The sequence below is a fragment of the Mirounga angustirostris genome, unplaced genomic scaffold (genome assembly GCF_029215605.1).
Source record: "Mirounga angustirostris isolate CCGP_5_RB_7025 unplaced genomic scaffold, mMirAng1.0.hap1 SCAF_3, whole genome shotgun sequence".
NCBI lineage: Eukaryota > Metazoa > Chordata > Mammalia > Carnivora > Phocidae > Mirounga > Mirounga angustirostris.
The window spans coordinates 95,510,071-95,529,668 of record NW_026991711.1 but is presented as its reverse complement, the minus strand read 5'-3'; the positions used below and the strand labels follow the sequence as shown (position 1 = coordinate 95,529,668).

The 19,598-nt window shown below is 47.9% G+C and overlaps 1 protein-coding gene and 1 long non-coding RNA gene across 3 annotated transcripts in view; both read right to left on the bottom strand.

Moving 5' to 3' along the window:
- Positions 1-648: 648 nt before the first annotated feature.
- Positions 649-9,873, bottom strand: LOC135363867 (uncharacterized). Its single transcript, XR_010410116.1, has 3 exons — positions 5,867-9,873; positions 5,370-5,520; positions 649-4,479 (listed from the first exon to the last, which is right to left on the bottom strand). It is a non-coding gene; the product is annotated as an uncharacterized LOC135363867 (long non-coding RNA).
- Positions 9,874-11,386: 1,513 nt separating this feature from the next.
- EN1 (engrailed homeobox 1) overlaps positions 11,387-19,598 on the bottom strand; it is an 83,339-nt gene continuing 75,127 nt past the window's right edge. Inside the window, exons 4-5 of one of the 2 annotated variants that reach the window (XR_008505634.2) lie at positions 13,096-13,155; positions 11,387-12,128 (exon numbers count right to left, since the gene is read on the bottom strand). The gene's annotated coding sequence lies outside the window, so the exon portion shown is untranslated. The remainder of the gene's footprint in view (positions 12,129-13,095; positions 13,156-19,598) is intronic. The other variant, XR_010410115.1, reaches the window with a different exon arrangement.

Genomic DNA, 19,598 nt, shown 5'->3' with positions numbered 1-19,598 from the left:
CCCAGAATAGATAGGATTCCTGGTTCCAGCTGAGGAAACAGGCTCCGATGGGTCAGGATGTTTGCCCAGCGTCATGTAGCGGGCAAGAGCAGAGCCAGCTCCAAGGGAACCATCCAGGCTCTGAGGGACGGGCCCTGCCCCACACTCTGAAGAGGAGGGCTCAGACTTCTGGTCAAACAGGGCTGTTGCAGGGCAACTGGGACAGCCCTCGCCTTGTCCCCTAACAAATGCTCCCCAGGTCACTGGCATAAACATAGGCCGCTGGGAGCCAAGGGCACGTTTCCAGATAACTTCCTCAGAACAGTTCTCTGGGAAAAGCTGGCTTGGAGGACTGGCATTCAAATTCAAACGATTTCCGCCCTCAGTTGGAGGTGGGAGGCAGTGGGTCATCGACTCACAGATATCCCTTGTGTGCCCACAATGTGCCTGGACCCCACGAGAGACTACGGCAGGTGGTAGAAGAGCTTCCAAGAGGGGCGGGAAGGAATGCTGAGAAACCAAGAGCTGTGGGGTGCTCATCTCATCCCTTTGCACACGAATCTGTGTCGGGTTTGATATACTGATTGGAAGCAACTAAATAAACATCGGTCTCTTGCAAAGCCAATGTCAACTTTGCCCTGCCCTTCTCATGCTCCAGAGTACCTTAAGAATCCGATCCCCGTGTAGAGACATATGTTCTATTGTTGAACAATCGCTCCACCTGAGATGTAGCCTCCAGCTACAAGCCAGCTCAGGCAGAAATCCATGTGCCTACTTTGCCTAGGAGAAATATTCTTGTCACATAAGAATCCCTCTATTAATCAAAAATCACATTATGGCTCCTGGAATGAAGTTTCCTTTACTACTCTTTAATAATAAGCCCGAGATAAGATAAAATTGGTAATTGCACGTTCTCTTCTGATGGGAGATAATACAAAAGTGCTATAGAAATTTAACTTAAAAGAGTATATTCACTTGGCTAATAGGCTTCCATTATGCGGTCTTTACTTATTCATTCATTACAATTTTTGCCACATATGGAAAACTTTAATTGGAAGTTACTTATTACATTGTTCCTGAGTGTTAGCAGCAAAGGAAAGTTTTCGATAATCAAAGAGGGATGAATGCAGTAGAAGCCCAGGATTTTATAGACAGCAAAACCTGCTGGAGTAGAGCACCTCCACCAACCACAGCAGAGGGCTTTCTCGACAGATGACCTTCAGATCAGAGATTAAGGACTCATTTCATATGGACAAAACTCGGGTTTTTTTCAGTGGATGAAAGTACAATAAATGGATTCTACCAAATATATTAATATATGCATTTTATTTTATGTATAACCCATATGGCAGAAGGCAACTGACCCTACAGTGGAATCACTGTCCACAGACAAGGGACGATGATCAGAAACGAGGCCATCCTTCCATTTATGGGCATGTTTTGTGAGCTCTTTCCAGCTAACAGGTTATGCCTTAATTACCAGTCATTAATGCCTATTAATCAATTAAATCATATTTACACTGCTGACATCAGCAAGCCAAAATCAAGCAGCCCTTTCACAAGGGAATATTCCTGATCAAGATGCAAAGCCCAACAAACACCTAACATAACTCATGTAATTGAAGTCAAAACCACAGCTTGCCAAGGGAGTGCAGTGGCTCACATCGGCCCTGGCTGGGACTTGGTCCTTCTCTGGGACATACTTCAAAGGTATGGACTCAGCACCAGAGAGAACAATGAGCAGCTTTGTGAACTGTGTTTCACTGGGCCTTACTTAGATTGCGACACAGAAGCATCTGAAGCAGAATTGTTTGTCCTAGTTGGTTCTTCGGCTTTGATTTTAACCACTAAAATGAGAATGTGTTCATTTACATTTGAGAATTAGGTGTGAGCTCTTTCAATCCAAATGGCAGCTCTATAAGGAAAGCTTATTACCATCATCATCATCATCACTGCCATCTCAGAGATGCCAACATCAGAAGGATTATGATCTCACCAAGCTACCCAGCTGGTAAATGGTAAAGAACGCCAGGAGCCCAGCCTTCTGACCCCTCCATCCCTGAGATGCCAACTGCTCAGAGGGACCCACGCAGAAAGTCCTCTCTAAATAAGCAATGACCCACTTTGGGCTGAGCGGAAATTTGTAAATCAACTCTTGCCTTCAGATTTGGCATGCTGCATATTTATAGAGCTTGGATCCTTCCTTCTTCCGAGAAGAGTCTTGTGAAAAACGCTTTCTGTAGTGAAGCTTGCGTCTACTCTATCCCTATCCTTAGAGGTCTCTTTAATCAAACCTTAGGAGATTGATAAAATGAGATGGCAATCATCCAGTATAAATTATGGTGCTTCCTCTGTTTCTCCCTTCCAGAATCACCGCCCTTAATTAAGAGCACACTATGGGCGGCACCTAGTCTTGGCACAGACTGGTGAAAAGCCGCACCCAAGGAGAGAAAGCAGCTCACTGAGAGTCCCCAAGGCATGCTCCCCAGAAGCATGTGTGGGGAAAATCTAGCATGAAGCAAACTTAAGATGCCGAGCAGGGTCCACCAGAAGCAATGGAGGTCAGTGTGTCCCAGCCAGAGCTCCCGGGACACTCTAGCCTGTCCCTTACTCATTCAACAGTGTTGAGTATCTGCCTTGCACCAACCGAAGAAACCACCATCACTCCCCTGAAGGAGCTCACAGGCTGGGAAGACTGGCAGTGAGAAGGGTGGTGACAGATTATAGAACAATCAGTTGAGGTCACCATCCATATGGGATGGGAGGAGACTCCAGAAGAGGAGACCTCACCCAGATTAGGGCTGGGGGGTGGGAAAGACTATATCCATGGAAGCGGTGCTTGAACTGAGTCTTGAAGGATGGGTAGAGGCTCTTCAGATGGTCAAACAGAGGAAGACCACTCCAGCAGGGGACACAGCATGTGCAAATGAATGGAAGTTGGAAGAACATAGGCTGCTATCACCACAGTGGTGGGGAACATAAAAGATCCATCCGAGTTCTTCAAGGACAACTCCATGAACCCACCCCCTCTGGTAGAATATGCCAGGCACCCGTGAATGTTTACTGAATGGGACCAGCCATCGCCAGAGCCGTGGGCACTCAGGAAGACTATCCCCTGGTTCATGACTTGACGCCCAAGGAACGTCACTGGGGAGCCCAGACCTGCCAGTTTCACACAAGAAGTCCCCAGAGACTGCTCCTCCTCGGTTTCTTCATCTCGAAAATGGGATTAATAATGCCTGCTCTGAAGGATTGTCTAAGCATTTAAAATTATGTCTACGAAACACCTGGAGCAAAGGTACCAGGAGTTCCATAATGGCAGCTTTGCTGCTGTTATTTCAGAGAATCATGGCTGAGCCTGGAATGATCCTGCCCACAGACACCCCCACCCATCACACACTCGGGTTAACAAGTGAGTCAACTGGGTGATGGTGTTTATACCTCCAAAGACCCCTAAGGCTGCGCTCTGCCCTGTCATGAGGCTTACCTCTTGATACTCCCAGAATCTGAACACCACGTTTTCTCTCCTCTGGTTCCCTGTGCTTAAAGAACGCACCCGCCATTTATCATTAATTAGAGCCAAAAATGAGTTGCAAAGGAAAGTCTGTCAGAGGGAAAAATGCTATCACAGTCCTGAGACAAATAGAAATGTTGTTTGCTATTTGGACTGACTGCATCACCTCTCTGCTGCTGTATGGAATGCTCTGAGCTGATAATTACTTTCTTCCTTTCCTTCCTTTCCTTCCTTTTCTTCCTTCCTTCCTTCCATCCTTCCTTCCTTCCTTCCTTCCCTTCATGCTTCCACTTTTACCAATCAACTCTAGGGGGTCCTCTGAGGCAAGGATATTAACTTTATTTAGTATAGGCATGACTGTTAGTACCCACTTGCACTACCTCCACAACCACCCAACAGATCCTGCCATTAACAGAAAAATCAGCATTGAGAGTCCCACGTCCCAGGAACCCCTCAGTCCCAGGCAGAGTGGGGACCGTTGGGCAGCCTTGCCTGGGCTTTATGAATTCCATGCTTTATGAATTCCAAATCCATCATGTATGGATTATGAATTCCAAATCCATCATTATGAATTCCAAATCCATCATTCCAATCCATCTTGAGCAAGTTACTTACCCTCTCTGAGCTCCCATTTCTCATCCATAAAATGATAATAATACCTATCACACAGTTGTGAGTGCTGGTCACTCAGTAGACAATAAATAAATGACACGGTTTTCTATTTTTAGCATCATTATTCTCTCCCTTTCTGAGTCTGCAGGGATGTCCTGTTGATAAGGACCTTTGCCATCACCCGTGAAGAGTTCACTCAGAGTCTAACTCCTAAGTCTTTGTTGACTCCAGTCTCCCTCGCAGGAACATCAGCCTTCTATTCGATGCCCTTATCAAGTTACTGTGGTTCTCCTCCAAAAATCTGGGGAAGAGACACCCTCCTTCAGGAAGTCTTCCTAGATTGATGCTGTCCAGTCACACTCTTTTTCAGTCTCCTGGCAGAAAAGAGAAAGCACATTCAGATGAGATTGCAAAGAGAATTTAATGAAGGGACCATTTACAGAAGTAGGGATACGGCTTAAGGAAGCACCATGGGAAAGCAAAGCCCTAGAGATTAGCAATGGTGAGAAGCTGTATCCATCCATTGGCCTCAAGGGAATGGTGTTCTTGGAACCTGGTGGGAGCTGGAGGGAGGCTGGGATTGGCCAAATGCAGGCAGAAACCAGAGGGCTGGAAGCCCAGGAGATACATCGCATGCAGGTCAGCCTCCATGGCCCCAGAGCACAGGACAGGGAAGGGAAGGGAATGATCTGGGGTAGGAGCATGAATGGAAAAGAAAGCACACCCCTGTCATTCCAGCTTCCCCATTAGGTCCTGAAACAGAAAACTAGGGGGGAATCTGCCACGTGAGACATTTACGTTTTCCCTTGGAGGGTCTTTTATGGCGGCTATGGTGTAACAGCCCAGTACAGTGATATGTTCGCCGCGGGCCTTAATCCACGTCTGCCCCTTCCTCAGGATTTCCCCCCGATGGCAGAAAGCTTACCGCTTTTGAGCACCTACTATGTGCCGAGCACTGAGCCTCACGTGATCCTTACAATGATCCTGTAAGGGGCGGTGGTTTGAAGATAAGGAAAGCAAGACTCCGAAAAGATAAGAGTCTTGCCCAAGATCACTCAGTCGGGATCGCATCCAGCCCTGTGAAGCCTACGGCTCTGTGTCAAGAGACTCCACGGTTTCAGGAAAGAGTGCCAGCCCCGCCTCCCTCCACCAGGGCCCCCTATCCCGCAGGATTTGTTCAGGACATTATTATTATTTGGTCTGTCTGCTCAGAGCTGGTTAACGGGCCAAAATGCACAATGCGCATGCCTCCCCTGCGGCTTACCTTTGGTGGGGTGAACCAGCACAACGATGAGGCAAGCTTCGTCCACAACAGGAGACCCGATGGTCCAGCCTGCGAAGGGAGGACAGAGGCAAGGCTTTGACTTCTCAGCCTCCGAAATGAGAGGAATTCTGATTCACAGGACGAGAAACTCCTACACAAGAAAAGAGAGTAAGAGGTAGCCTGATCAAAAAAATAGGAAAAAAAAAAAAAAGATGAATGTCCACTACCAAGTCATTTAAGGTATTTTTAAAAAATAAGCAGCGGGTGCCTGGGTGGCTCAGTCATTAAGCAAGTGCCTTAGGCTCAGGTCATGATCCTGGAGTCCCACCATCGAGTCCCGCATCAGGCTCCCTGCTCAGTGGGGAGTCTGTTTCTCCCTCTGACCCTCCCTGCCTCATGCTCTCTCTCTCTCTCTCTCTCTCTCTCATTCTCTCTCTCTCTCAAAAAAATAAATAAAATCTTTAAAACACACACACACAAATAAGCAGCATTCTCACCTCCCTGGAAACTTCTGGGTGTGAGTTGAGGTACACCCAAGGGCCGTCAGCAGCTTGCAGCCTGTGGGTCCTGTGTGCGGCATGCGCCCAGCGAACTCAGTGGCAGGTAAAAAGGCCATGGGCTGCAATCTTCTCCATGAACACAGAACAGATCTTGAAACGCTTACACCGGGCATCCTCCTCCCTCTGACGGCCAAACCACGTGCTATCTTCCTGGTTCCCGTGCCAAGGACCTGGCCCGCCTCACCGTGCTTCCTCCTGTCTAGCTTGCGTCTCTCACGCTGTCTTCCAGCCAGCGCAGCTCCTCTCTCCACCGCCTCACGGAGATGGAGAACAGCTGGTCCTTGATCCTCTGGAGAACAACTTTTCAGAGGTTTGTTTGAGTGGAAACACCAGGGTCCTGAGGAATTTTCCCCTTTGTGTGAAAACGAATGACTTCCTCCCAGGGCCGCTCGGAGGGGCTTCCACCTGAGTTGTGGGAACTTCAAAGGCTCCCCACATTTCTGTTCCAGAGGCCACAGGCAGGCTGGGGCTTCCTCCCGCTGCTTCTACCCAGGACCCTGCGGCCTCTGCCATCAACCCAGCGCCGAGCAGCTGCCAAAGGGCCCCGGGCACATGTGTGATGGGCGTAGGTGTCTGCCTCCACACAGATGCAGACGGCGGCTCGTGCTTGGGAGCGGGCGTGTGCATCCAAAACACCTCGCTCTCTTTGCATTATTAAGAATCTCAGCTTAGGAGGCCAAACGACGGGAGGGCAAACGGCATCCAGCTAAGGCCTCGCTCGTACCTTCGGTTTCAGTTCGTAATAAATATGTCCAAGTTACAACAAGTCCTGGAAAAGCGGCTTTTAATAGAAACACAGATACTGAGCGTTGTGTTAATTACAGGCCTCCGCTGGCCTTTCCAATACATGCTTTCCGTGCGTTTTTAAACACTTCGCAGTGATGCTGTTCTGCCTTCTTTACAAACCGAGCCTAGCAAGCAGCTGTTTCCTATATGCAGCCGAGTCCCGCAACAGATGACTGTTTCTCTTTTAGTGACTTTGTCAAGCTTCTTTGGAGATTAATCTGACTGCAGGTGTCAGGTAAGAACGGGACTTGTCCAAGAGGACCAAGAACTCTGCAGGAGGGGAGGGAGGGAGGATCGGGAGCGAGAGGGCACCCTGGGGATGGCCGCACCCATCCTCGTGCCTGGCTGTGGAGCGCAGGGCATTTCCACCTGGACTCCATGCCTGGGTCCACAGAGGAGGCGGCTCTGCGGGCCCAATGGCAGAGCGTTTTAATTGCTATGTCCCCAGTGACATCAGATCTCACAAACAACCTCCATAAATCACACCCTGACAGCTACCGGGCTTGTCCAACGCTAAACACAAGTGGAATCTTCTTTTAAGTTGAGTCTTAAGTTATAGGCAGCAGCATCACCCTTCAGCAAACATCTGTAGTTCATCTTATCGTTTGAAGAAATATATGAGTTTCACTGTCTTTTTTTTTTTCTTTAAGGCTTTTGTAGCTTCTGTCCTTGATTTGTTTGAAGGCCATCTGCTACATATAAAATTGGGGGTGGGGGCACACTGTGGAAAAGGAATATTTGGGAGATGTACAGGCTGGGAGAAAATGCAAAAGCCGAGCGCGCTTTGGGCAGCTTCAGTGGGCAGATCGCTTTCCTTTCTGGAGCCCCGGCCCCTGAGACGGTGTTGGACATGGGACATCGCCACTGGGCTCTGGCTGAAACCTGTTCTGGGTCTGTCTCGTGGCCAATTCCTCGACCATGGAGGGCCAGCGTTGGTGATTCTGAGATCTTTCAAAATTTGCTGTTGACAAAGACGTGTTGCTGTTGACCTCCAGAGCTCCACTAAAGCTGCCCCCCCCGTGGACCGCAGGATGAAATGGGGTGCCCAGGTACCCGGGGTGCCGCTTATCACAGGAATGGCAGTGAAGGCCCATCTGGGCAGTGTATGTCATGGCATGAAGTTACCACAGGGTGGTAGAAGTTGTGCGGCTGCCTGTCCTCACTCGGGCATTCTTTCCTGAGAAGCAGAGGGGAAAAGAACCAAGCACTCCAATGCACAGATGCACAGAATGGCAGCCGGGGGCTTCCTGCCCCTCCCGCCCAAACAGCGGTGTCTCAGCCGACACTGGCTCTAGGGAGGTACCAGATATTTCAACGTTTGACCCTGAAATCATTGCCACCCCTCAGCATGCCTGGCTCGGTTTAATAGGGGCGAAGCAACCCGCCTCACTAAGTTGCGGAGAGCATCACTTCATCTGCCGGGAAGCTAATTTCGAGGATGTACTTGGTCACCAGGGTGGTGGCTGGCTTGCCACTACAACAGAGAGAGAAAACAGTGACAGTGGTGGAGATTCCATCATAACACCAGCTTTCCCTTCACTCTGGAAGATTGTCTTTATTACGTTGGCCAAAGACGTTCTTATAAATCCCAAAGCTTCCAACATCCAGTTTCATTTCCTCCTCCGTCCCGCAAGGTCCAAATGTTTTCATAAAACTGATCAAGGCATTTATTATTATTTTTTTTTTATTATTATTATCAGCAGTATTTATTTTATTGCTATACTTTATAGAAAAGTTGTGTAAAGTTCCAGCTCAGTCCTTGTGAGGTTCTCCTGTTTCTATTTCTCCTGTAGCACTTTGGCATGCAGCCACAAAAAAAAAAAAAATCCAAGCGATGCATTGAGACACAGGTTTTGAATGCACACTTGAGCCTTAGCCCCTGAAGAGATAAAGTATCATCAGTTTTGTCTGGGGGTTTAATGGAAGAAGTCCCTTCTGGGGCCGAGTGGTCAGCGTCCGGGGCGGGGGGGGAGGTCTGACTTTGCCACATGGCTTTACCTGCCGTAAGAAGGCAGTATGGGGCCACACCGGCCCCCTTCATGGGCAAGGTGCCGTGACCGCCCCCCCCCCCCCCCACCGCCCTGCCTGCCCAAAGACCAACAAGGCCAGTGGAAAACCCAAAGCAAGCAAGCATGGGGATTCTTTGAGTAACAGCACAAACTGACCCTGTTCTGTCAAGCCTATGGATTTATGGGATGGAGAAAATGTTACCCCAAAGCGGGGAACAAAAAAGACTTTTCTGTCAATCACTTCCTACAAGACAAGGAAACAAACTGGCTTGCAGTTGGTTAGCCACTTGGTAAAGAATTGCAGAGAAAGGGGGAGCCAGGGTGGCTCAGTCGGTTAAGCATCCGACTTTTGGTTTCGGCTCGGGTCATGATCTCAGAGTCGTGGGATCAAGCCCCCACGTCGGGCTATGACTCTCAGTGGAGAGAGATTCTCTCTCTCCTTCTCCTTCTTGCCTGTCTCCCCCACCTCGCGCACACTCTCTCTTCCTCAAATAAGTAAATCTTTAAAACAAAAACAATTGCAGCCGAATTGTTTTTTTAAGGGTTGATTCCAGCAGTAGGAGTGGAGGGGGGCCAGGGGCTCCCGTGAGCTGTGCTCCCCGCCTGAGCCCTGCTTCCTCAGTCGCTGCTGCGGAACACTTGAGCTGGTCTGCAGTTGCAGGCATGATTTGTTGGCGCACTTTTATGTGGAAGTGCCTGCATCTGCTGGGGTCTGCAGGGCTACCTCCTTGACAGTTCCAGATGTTCCGAAGATGAAATACCTCCTGCTCGAGGAACTGTGCCATGAGGAGCCCCGAAAGGTGCTCCGAATACAGTTTAAAAAGGCATCTGTCTTAAAATAATTTCAACATCTCACTTGTCTATTTATAAGCCCTGTCAGATGGGTGTTTAGACCCTCTCAGACGCGTTCAAGAGGCTCATTTTTACATCGAGGTATTTTAACCAATGGTGTTTCAAACCTTTGCCCTTGTTTCTTTCTCCGCCGGGGCCCACCCATTCAACCTTTGCCTTCCAACACCACTGGGATGGATCTTTTGGCATCATGCTGGAGGCAGAAGGACCTCCATGGGGCCGGTCACCAGCGACCAGGCTTGGCGTCAGGAGGAGGGGGGAACGAGCCATGTATCCCTGGCCTGGATCAACTCAAGATTCCTTGGTAAGAAGGCAACAAAAGGCCCCTGGGCCAGGCCCACTCCTCCCTCAGACCTCATAACTCACCACACCACCGACCTCTTAAAATAGGAATGAGCCTTGACCCTGACCAGGACTCCGGAGCAGTGCTCGCGCCTGCGTTTCTGCAGGTGAAAACCTACTCCCGAGACCACCCTTTAGAAAACCATTCTCCCTAGTTCTGGTGCAGAGTCCTGTTATTCTTGGGTCATTTAACTTCACTCTCAGGGAAGAGTCGAGAATGGTGCTAAGTTGTAAATCACTCCCCTCTGGAATGGATTTGTACCAGAACTGATCGGCCCAAGCATTCCTGCCTTGCTGGACCATGGTAAAGAGATTATGGTATGTAAAATTCGGCTAAACATAGCTTGTTTCGATTTCCTACTTTCCTGGTTGTCTGTCTCGCTAGGAAAGGTTAAGACCTAGGAGGGAAACGGCATCACTCTCACACCAGGCCAACACGTCCCTTTCAGATGGGGTCCCTGTGTGGGGATCGTGCAAGGCTCGCGCCCAGGAAACTCAGTCCCATCAAATAGACCTTCATACACCTGGTCTTCAGGTGGTTTTAACTGGTCCTTCCCACAAAGCTGCAAAAATTGAAAGCAGCAAACACAGGAGGCACACAGCCTGTGGTGGTCTAAGTTTGTCAATCTCTATTCATATATCCACCATTTCACCCGGTTGAAATTAGCCTTTGCTTTTCCCTGACATCATTAGCTGAGTCTTAAAACGGCAGTGACACCCTCTTCACTGATCTGGTTGCCCTACTGGGGACTCTTCCTGAAATCCTTCAACCCACATGCATAGTGGTTTCTCAAGCTGTTGATCTCTTGAGATTGCATCTTGTGATCCAAATATCCGATTGGAAAAAAAAAAAATCTCTCATTTCTTCCTGCCCATTTGATTACCTATGTCCACCTGGAAGGGGTGTGTCCTAGAGAGGAGAACGGTAATGCACACCATCAGTGTCTCTGTCTTCAAATCACCGGGATCCCTTTTGCTGTCTGCAATGTACATTTCCAGCATGTGAGAGATCCCGAGTTGCTTCCCTGAGTGGGCATCGTGGATGGTGCCCGAGTTGCAGAATCCGGTGAGCAGGGGAGAAGACGAGGGGCCCATGACAGAGGGGCCCACGCTCCGCCCTGTGTGCACAGAGAGCTGCCAGCCTAGTCAGACAGACCTGAGCAAAGACATCTGCAAATTAACAAACCCCAGCCTCTGGGGCCATGTCATGCATTCGTCTTGCTGAATAAGGTAGAAGCAGAAAGTAATTTTGATTAGCATTCGTCCAAGCTATTTATCATAGGAAATCACACAACTGCGTTCGAGCCTGGGATTTTTACCCAGATATCCCTGCCTGATGTCTCAGCGGGGGGCAGACTTGTCAGGTGACAGAGTCCCCTTTGCTTGACTTCTGTGCCACGGTAGTCAATATATAAGGGGCCCGAAAGAAGATATTTTAAAATTACAAGCTCAAGAAAACAAACCAGAAGAAAGAGAATCCCACTTTTATTTTCCCTTCACACAAAAGGAGCAAGCAGTAAACTTTACCCCTCCAGCAGGGGACCAAGACACCAGCAGTCCTGACTGAGAAAGAAGCATCCTCTCGTGTAAGATATGAAAGAAATACTTGAAGGTTTACTGAGGGTGATGGAATCTTTATTAAGAATTACTTTTCAGAAAAAGAAACGGCTCTGGATTGAGATGAATATTCTAGAAGTGGCATTTATAGGAACTTATAAATCTGTGCATAAATGTCTTCCTATGTGCCCATGCATTTTTTTTTTCAAACAATTCATTTTCTTTCCCTATTTGTGCCGCCACGAATACACCACTTCCCAGTTATCTCGGGCAATAATGTCCGCAGCTTTGTGAATTTTCTGGGATCTGTCAAGAGGATAGGAAATGCTCGAGAGTGTCATGTTGAAGCATGGAGGGCATTTTTCAAATAGGTAAAGTCAGACCAACAAATCACCGGCATCTTCTTCTCTGCTGGCCTTTGTTAGAAGAGAACACACGGGGTCTAGCACTTGTACTTTAAACACTTGGAGATACTGTCTTTTTTCCCTTATCAGAGCCTTCTCTTCCACCAGTGGGTGGGTCTGCAGTGCAGTGCGAGATAGTTGAGGCAGGGTTCGGCCCAGAAATGGAAGAAGTTGTCAGTTGCTTCACCCTCCAGAGAGCTGGGCTCTGGGAGGACAGACCCGTGATGCAGCTAATGAAGGCCAAAACACCTGCAGTTAAGCAAAGAAAAAAAAAAAAAAAACGTATTTTTTATCATTTCAGCCATCTCGGTTGGCTGCCTAGAGAAGCTGTCTTTCCAGATTTCCAGAATAGCTGTGCGGACAGGGCTAACTCAGGCCTCCAAACCCTGCCATCTGGCTAAAACCTGGAAAATTCAGTCTGCAAGGGACATGATTTCCTAATACTGCCAAGGAACTCTTTTTCTATTTGAAAATATCTGAAATTTCTCACCACTTGCATTAGAGACATTCCATGTCCTTCGGATGAAAGCCCAGTTTTATTGCACATTGATGCTGATTGGCCCCATTACCAACAAACTTCTGAAGGACAAAGAAGCCTCCTTCATCCACAGGAAACCCAAATATCTTTATGGAAACAGCAATCTCGGTGTCTCTGGAGACATCAGGAAGCACACAGTCTGCTCTGTTTCGCCCCCTGATATTTGGTGTTGTCGAGACAGCATCCAGCTACTCGTGCAGGAAGAAGCAGCTTTAGAATTCATCCTGCACCCCTGTCAGTGGGAAGCGGGGCACCTATGTGCCTAGCCCAGTGCCAGCTCACAGTAGGCACTCAAAAATTGTGGAAAATTGGGGTTTGCACATAGACGGCGGCTTCCTGGGGACCGTGCTCCGGGTTTGATGTGCCCTGTTTGGTGGGAGTTGAGCAGCTGCTTCCTTGAGCCTGGGGATTTCTCGATGAAGGAAATCCTGTAAGTATTTACAACATTTAACAACTGCCTATATCCTGACAGTTTTGCTCAATCTTGCATCCCCAGTGCCTGAAGAACCTGACACGTAGTAGATGCTCAATAAAAATGGATTGAATGAAAGAATAATTGGCAGACTGACAGGCAGGAAGCAGGAGGGATGGAAGGAAGAATGAGAGGGAGGGTGGAAAAGAGGCTGGCCGGCTGGAGAGACAATATCCACCAGCTCCAACGCCATGTGAATTCCTCACCATTTCTACATCCCCAGATCCGTGAATCCTATGTAAATCGCTTCTCTCTTCTCCACGTACCTGCGGGTGAATCACGAATGAAATGTTATAAACACAGAGAGAAAATGAGAGAAATGGCTGGTTCTTCCATGGCTATCGGTTCATTCATTCATTCCACAAACAACCACGTGCCAGGCCCTGTGTTCATTGCTGGGGAGAAACATGTAGTACAAGGGGTGGGAGCTGGTGGATCTCGCTGACTCCTCCTTCCCGTGGGGCCTTGACCAAACCACCTACCTGCTCTGAGCCTCAGTTTCCCCCTGTAAAGTGATTAGGTTGAGTGATCCCTAATGACCCTTCCAAGGATAATATATTTCACTGCCCCCAAACTGGATGATGACAATCATCATCATCATCATCATCATCATCATCATCGTTATCAATTGATCACTTAGTCTGTGCAAGACACAGTGGTGTTTCCCTATGTTAGCTCATTTGATTCTCAACTACCCTGTGAGAGAGGCAAGATTATTATAAATAAGGGAAACTGAGGCAAGAGAGGTTAGCTGACTTGCCAGTGGTCAACAAGCTAAGAAATGACCGGATTGAGGTGTGAGCAAACATCCCCTGGCTCCCCTTTGCTACCTGACCTCACACTGCATGACGCCCTCTAATGATGCCGGAGGTGGCCAGCCTTGGGGCATGGCAGAAAAGGTGGAAGCACATTTAGTTCTCATGTTTAGAGCAGGTGATTATCTCTACTCCAGGTGAACACCTTCCCTCAGTCCTTGGGAGACCTCTTACCCGGAAGTATGACTACTTAGGAGGACGTCCGATCACAGGTGAACAGTCAGCACACTCTCTCCTGACCAAGGTTCTCAGCTGCTGTGGACTTTATCCAGGCACTGGTTTCTTCCAAGAAGCAGCTTCCTGACCCATGCCTTTACTGGTTACCTTTTACCTCTATCTGAGGTCATGAATTGCAGGATCGCAAGCCAGATATGGTCCCAAATAAATTTCATTTGGCCTCACAACTTCTAAAAATTGGAAGATTTTACATAAAATTCCAAATACGTGACTTTGTTCGAAAAATCGGAAGGTCCAACTATGATCTCCCATGAGAACAATCAGCTGGAGCTGAGTAGGAACTGCCCCCTTGGATAGACACGCTCTCGCCATTGACCGCAGACCCCACCACTCCTTACTGTCTCAAAAGAATGCTTGTAGGCATTTGCATTTGGCAACCCTGGACTTCAGAACCAAATCCAGAGACTTGAACCTGGCATTCAAAACCTTTTGCAAACTGACCCCCAGTTTCTCTTTCCAACCAACCTAAATTCCCTGCTCTCTGTCCTTCTAGAGTGGACCTTCCCTGCAGGTTCATGTTAATTATACATCATCCAAAGGGTGTGCGCTGTCTTCCCACACCCCTAGTTACATTTGATTCTGCATCTTTGTTTTTCCTACTTGCTTGTGGCTTTACCGCTCAGTTGGAATCTGCACAAAAGGAGTGGAAACGCTGGCTTTTTTGGATCTCTGCACAGAGGAGCTGCTGTTGTCTGTTTCCTTGCTGCTAATCACGGTGGGGCCCATAGACCAGCCACTCCGGCACTGCCTGGGAGCTTGTTAGAAAGGCATAATCTCGGGCCCCACCCCACACGGCTAACTCTGATTTTTATTTTAACAAGATCTCCCAGGTGAACAGTATCACTTTAGAGTTTGAGAGGCCATGACCAAGTTGAGGAATTGCAAGTCAAAGCTAGGCTCAATGGCAGAACAGGGACTCACTCCTAAGCCCACCCCCGGTCCTTCCCCTGGGCATCTTCTCCCGTGACATGACAGATTCAGCCAGTGGCCACTCTCTGAAGAGGCCAGAGTGAAGGGCTCAGGGTCCCGGGATTGAAGGCCCGACTACCCTTCACATGATGAGTGCCACCCATGGGCCACATCACAGCCCTGCTCAGCCGCAGTGGGAGGGGGTTGAGTTAGCCATGGTGGGAAACATTCTGACATCAAAGATGGTCTTGGGCTCCGAGAGGCACTCAGGGACCCTCTGGGGTGCTGGAGATGGTCCGACACAAAGGATGGTATGTGCTATAGAGAAGAGCAAGAGAGCTCAACAAGACATGGGGCCACCACCACTGAGTAGTGGGATCATAGCATTGCAACACTGCCTCTCCCAAGGGAGGCACAGTTCGATCCTGCCAATCAATCCAATAATGATTTATCAGAGAAAACGCTACACGCCAGCCACTGATTCTAGGTGTGAGACAACAGACAAAAACCCCTACTGCCATGAGGCTTATCGACAAGGGTAAGGAAACAGACGGGAAAAGAAGACAAAAGAAGATGGGAGGATAGGATGTTTGTGCGCACGTGCCTGTGTGTTTTGAGGTGAGAGTTCCAATCATCTGAGCAATTAAATCTTAAAATGGGAGAGAGGAGAACTCAGTTCTGGGCTAAGCATTTTGCACAGATAAACTCATCCAATCCTCACAACAATCCTACGAGGTAGGGGGGGTACCACAGGATGGCCTCGAGGGTGGCCCCAGTGACCCCCGGTTCACTGCCCTGTGCAAATCCCTCCCCTGCAGTGGGAGCTGCACCTGGTTACTGGCTTTAGATAAAAAAAATATGGCAAAAGGGAGGTGCCTGGGTGGCTCAGTTGGTTAAGCATCTGCCTTCGGCTCAGGTCATGATCCCAGGGTCCTGGAATCAAGTCCCGCATTGGGCTCCCTGCCCACCGGGGAGCCTGCTTCTCCCTCTCCCTGCCCCCTGTTCCTGCTCTCTCTCTCTTTCAAATAAATAAATAAAATCTTTATTAAAAAATATGACAAAAGGAATGGGATGTCACATCAGAAACTAGGTAACAAAAATATTCTCTCCCACTCTCTCCCTCCCTCTCTTTGGCCTCACTCTGGGAGGAGCAAGCTGCGGGTTGTGAGTATCCTAGAGATCCATGTGGCAAAAGCCTGATGTGCCTGGCCAACAGCCAGCGAGAACCTGAAGCCACCAGCAGCTTCGTGAGTGTGAGTGAATCTGGAGGCAGACTCTCCCCAGGGGAGCCCCGAGAAGACCACAGCCCAGCCCGCACCTTGATTACACTCTTGTGAGAGATTCAGAGTACGAGGCACCCAATAGCAATGCTCATATTCCTTTTTTTAAATTTAAATTCAATTAGCCAACTTAGCCAAACTAAGTACATCATTAGTTTTTGATATAATGTTCAATGATTCATTAGTTGAGTATAACACCCAGTGTTCTCTTCTTGACCCACAGAAACCGTGACATTCAAAAAGTTGATTTTTAAGCCACTAAGCTTTGGGTAATTTTTTACACAGAAGGCAATACATTGGGACACCTGAATGGCTCAGTCGGTTAAGCGTCTGCCTCGGGTTCAGGTCATGATCCCGGAGTCCTGGGATCGAGTCCCGCATTGGGCTCCCTGCTCAGTGGGGAGTCTGCTTCTCCCTCTCCCTCTGTCCCTTTGCCCCACTTGTGCTCTCTCTCTCTCACAAATGAACAAATAAAATCTTTTTTTTTTAAGGCGATACATTATATAGGCAGGTACTATTATTACTTCCATTGCATAGATGATAAAACTGAAGCACAGAGAGATAAATTAACTTGCCCCAGGATATAGCGCAAGGAAGTGTCAAAGTCAGGATTTGAATCCAAGGAGTCTGGCTCCCAAGCCCATATGATTAAGCATCACCGGATGCTTCCACAAGCGATCGCATTTGATTAAAGTATCCATTTATACAACGGCTTCCCTGGCCGGACTGTGCCGTCCATGTCAAGTCTGTGTGCCTGGCACCTGGGCGGCACCCAGGACCCAGGAAGTGCTCGGCAAACATTGGCTGAGTGGAGCCGTGAGGTAGAAGTGAGCCATGCAGCCTGTCCAGGTGGCTGGGGCCTGGCACCAGAGAAGGGAAACACAGCAGAGGTGCGGAGAAAAGGTCCCCTAAGCCCCTATCAGCCCTAAGTCCCCTGCATGGAGATGGAACCCATTTTTTTTTTTTTTTTGCAGAGACACAACTCCAAGAAAAGCATGTTAGATTTGGCCCCAGCTTAATGTCCTTGATACGATCTCCTAATCTTTTTCAGGTGCATCTCACACTCAGGAATCTTTATTTGGCTTCCAAACAGCAAGCTGTCTCTTGTACTAAAAAATATGTGACTTCTATCTGTTTATCTTAAATAACCACTGAAAGATATGTTTATAACTTTTGGGAATGTCCTACAAGCCTTTTAAACAACATCTGCTATTGTGTGTACACTTTCAGAGATAAGTCTTTGGATTTTTTTTTAAGTAAACATCTAAGACGAAATTTTTTTTCTCGTTTTTTGCTGCAGTGTAAATGGGAACTCCTACCTCCCAAACACGTGGCTTTGTGCAGGAGGGTGGGAAAGTCCAGACGGCAGATGCAGGCCCGGGGCGGGGCGAGGGACAGGTAGAGCTGACCGCGGGGCTGGGTTTCTGGGGCCAGAGGGCTGGACGTGGAGGAGGTGCGCTGGGGGAGGCGGGAGGGGGAGCGGGGAGGGGCAGGCCAGGAGGCCTGTCCACCCAGCGGAGCAGATGGGTGTGACGCTGAGGGCTCATCCTTAGCCCTGGACTCAGTCCTCCCTCTGCCATCTAGTGCTGTGGGACTTGGTCTCTGAGCCTCAGTTTACCGATACCCTGAATGGAAGTCATAGTAGACACCAGGACAACACAAGAAGGGGTTTGCCCTGAATACTCTGTCTAAAAGCGGTGCCTTCTCAACATATTTTAGGTAACATGTTGACTTGACAATGACTACACCCCAGCTGAGAAGCAGTTAAAAGGACCTACTTGGGAGTAAGCCCATGTGTGGTCGTGAGCAGGGGGGTAAGAGGACCCCCCCTCCTCCTGTGCTAGGTCCCCCCCACCCCAAGGCTTGCCTTCTTCAGGGAATCTGGCTCCCTTGCTGGAGGTAAGTCAGGAAGACTTTTCTGGAAGCCTGCAGGCTCTATGGGACAGGTGCAAAAAAGGGAAGACTTTGGCACTGCCTGGGGGTGCTGAGTCCATTCCTAGTGGCTGGCAATTCCAGGAGAACCTAGAGGTGCATCATTTTTTTTTTTTTTTTTTTTTTTAGTAATGATCCTCTTATTGAGCAGTTTTAGGATTTAAGAAAAAGATTTGAGTGAAAAATATGAGTTCCCATATACACTTGCACAAACCCCAATATCCCCTATTTTTTAACATCTTAGACTAGAGGGGTACATGTGTTATAATTGATGAGCCAATATTAAAACATTATTGTCAACTAAACTCTGTAATTTACATTAAGACTCACTTTTTGTGTCGCACATTCTATGGGTTTTGACAAACGTATAATGACATGTATCCACCATTACAGTATCAGACAGAAAAATAACTCCACTGTCCTAAAAATCTCCTGTCTCCATCTATTCATCTCTCTCTTCCTCTCCCACCTCCATGCCACCCAACCCCGGACAATCATTGATCTTTGTGCCATCTCTGTAGTTTTGCTTTTTCCGGAATGTTACATAGTTAGAATCATATAGGATGTAGCCTTTTCAGATTGGCTTCTTGCACTTAGCAATATTTATTGAAGGTTCCTTCATGTCCTTTTGTGGCTTGAAAGTTCATTTCTTTTTATTGTTGAATAATATTCCATGGTCTGGATGTACTAGAGTCTGTTAATCTCTTCATCCATTAAAAGATATCTTGGTTGCTTCCAAATTTTGGCAATTATGAATAAAGCTACTATAAACATTTGTGCGCAGGTTCTTCTATGGATGTAAGTTTTCAACTCATTTAGGTAAACACTAAGGAACACAACTGCTAGATCATACGATAAACGTATATTTAATCTTGTAAGAAACTGCCAGACTGTCTTCCAAAGTAGTTTTACCATTTTATATTTCCACCAGAAACAAATGAGAGTTCCTGTTCTTCCACATCCTTACCAGCATTTGGTGTGGTCAGTATTTTGGATTTTGGCCATTCCCATAGGTATGTAGTTGTTTTAATTTGCAAATTCCTAATGAGCATCATAGGCATCATGTCAAAAAATGAAGTAAAAGGAAATAAGTAAAAATGGAATTTACCTATTTTAAAAGTCATGGTATACAATCACTGCTATATTTGGTATATGAATTTCACTGAGGATCTCAGGAGATACAAGGTTCAGGCCTCCTTGCCAGGAAAGCATGGCTTCTCTTAAGGAACAGCTTGCTCATTTTCATAATCAATCATTTGCCTTACCTTTTGCTTTGGCTACCCGGAAGCTCAAGAAGATCTCTAAAACGACACAGGACTTATGGTGGGATTTCTGTATACCAACCTTACCCCTCATTTTGTCTTACGATCCTACCCCTGTTTTTCCTTCCCTTTAGTTTCCTTATTTATTTGGAGCTGAGGAATGGAGGAAGGACGAAAATAATAAACTGGTATACACAAGCTTCGACTGTGTTGGACCACATCCTGAACTGGTTTGAGCTACCAGCTCCCTCCCTGAACCCCACCCAGAAGAGAG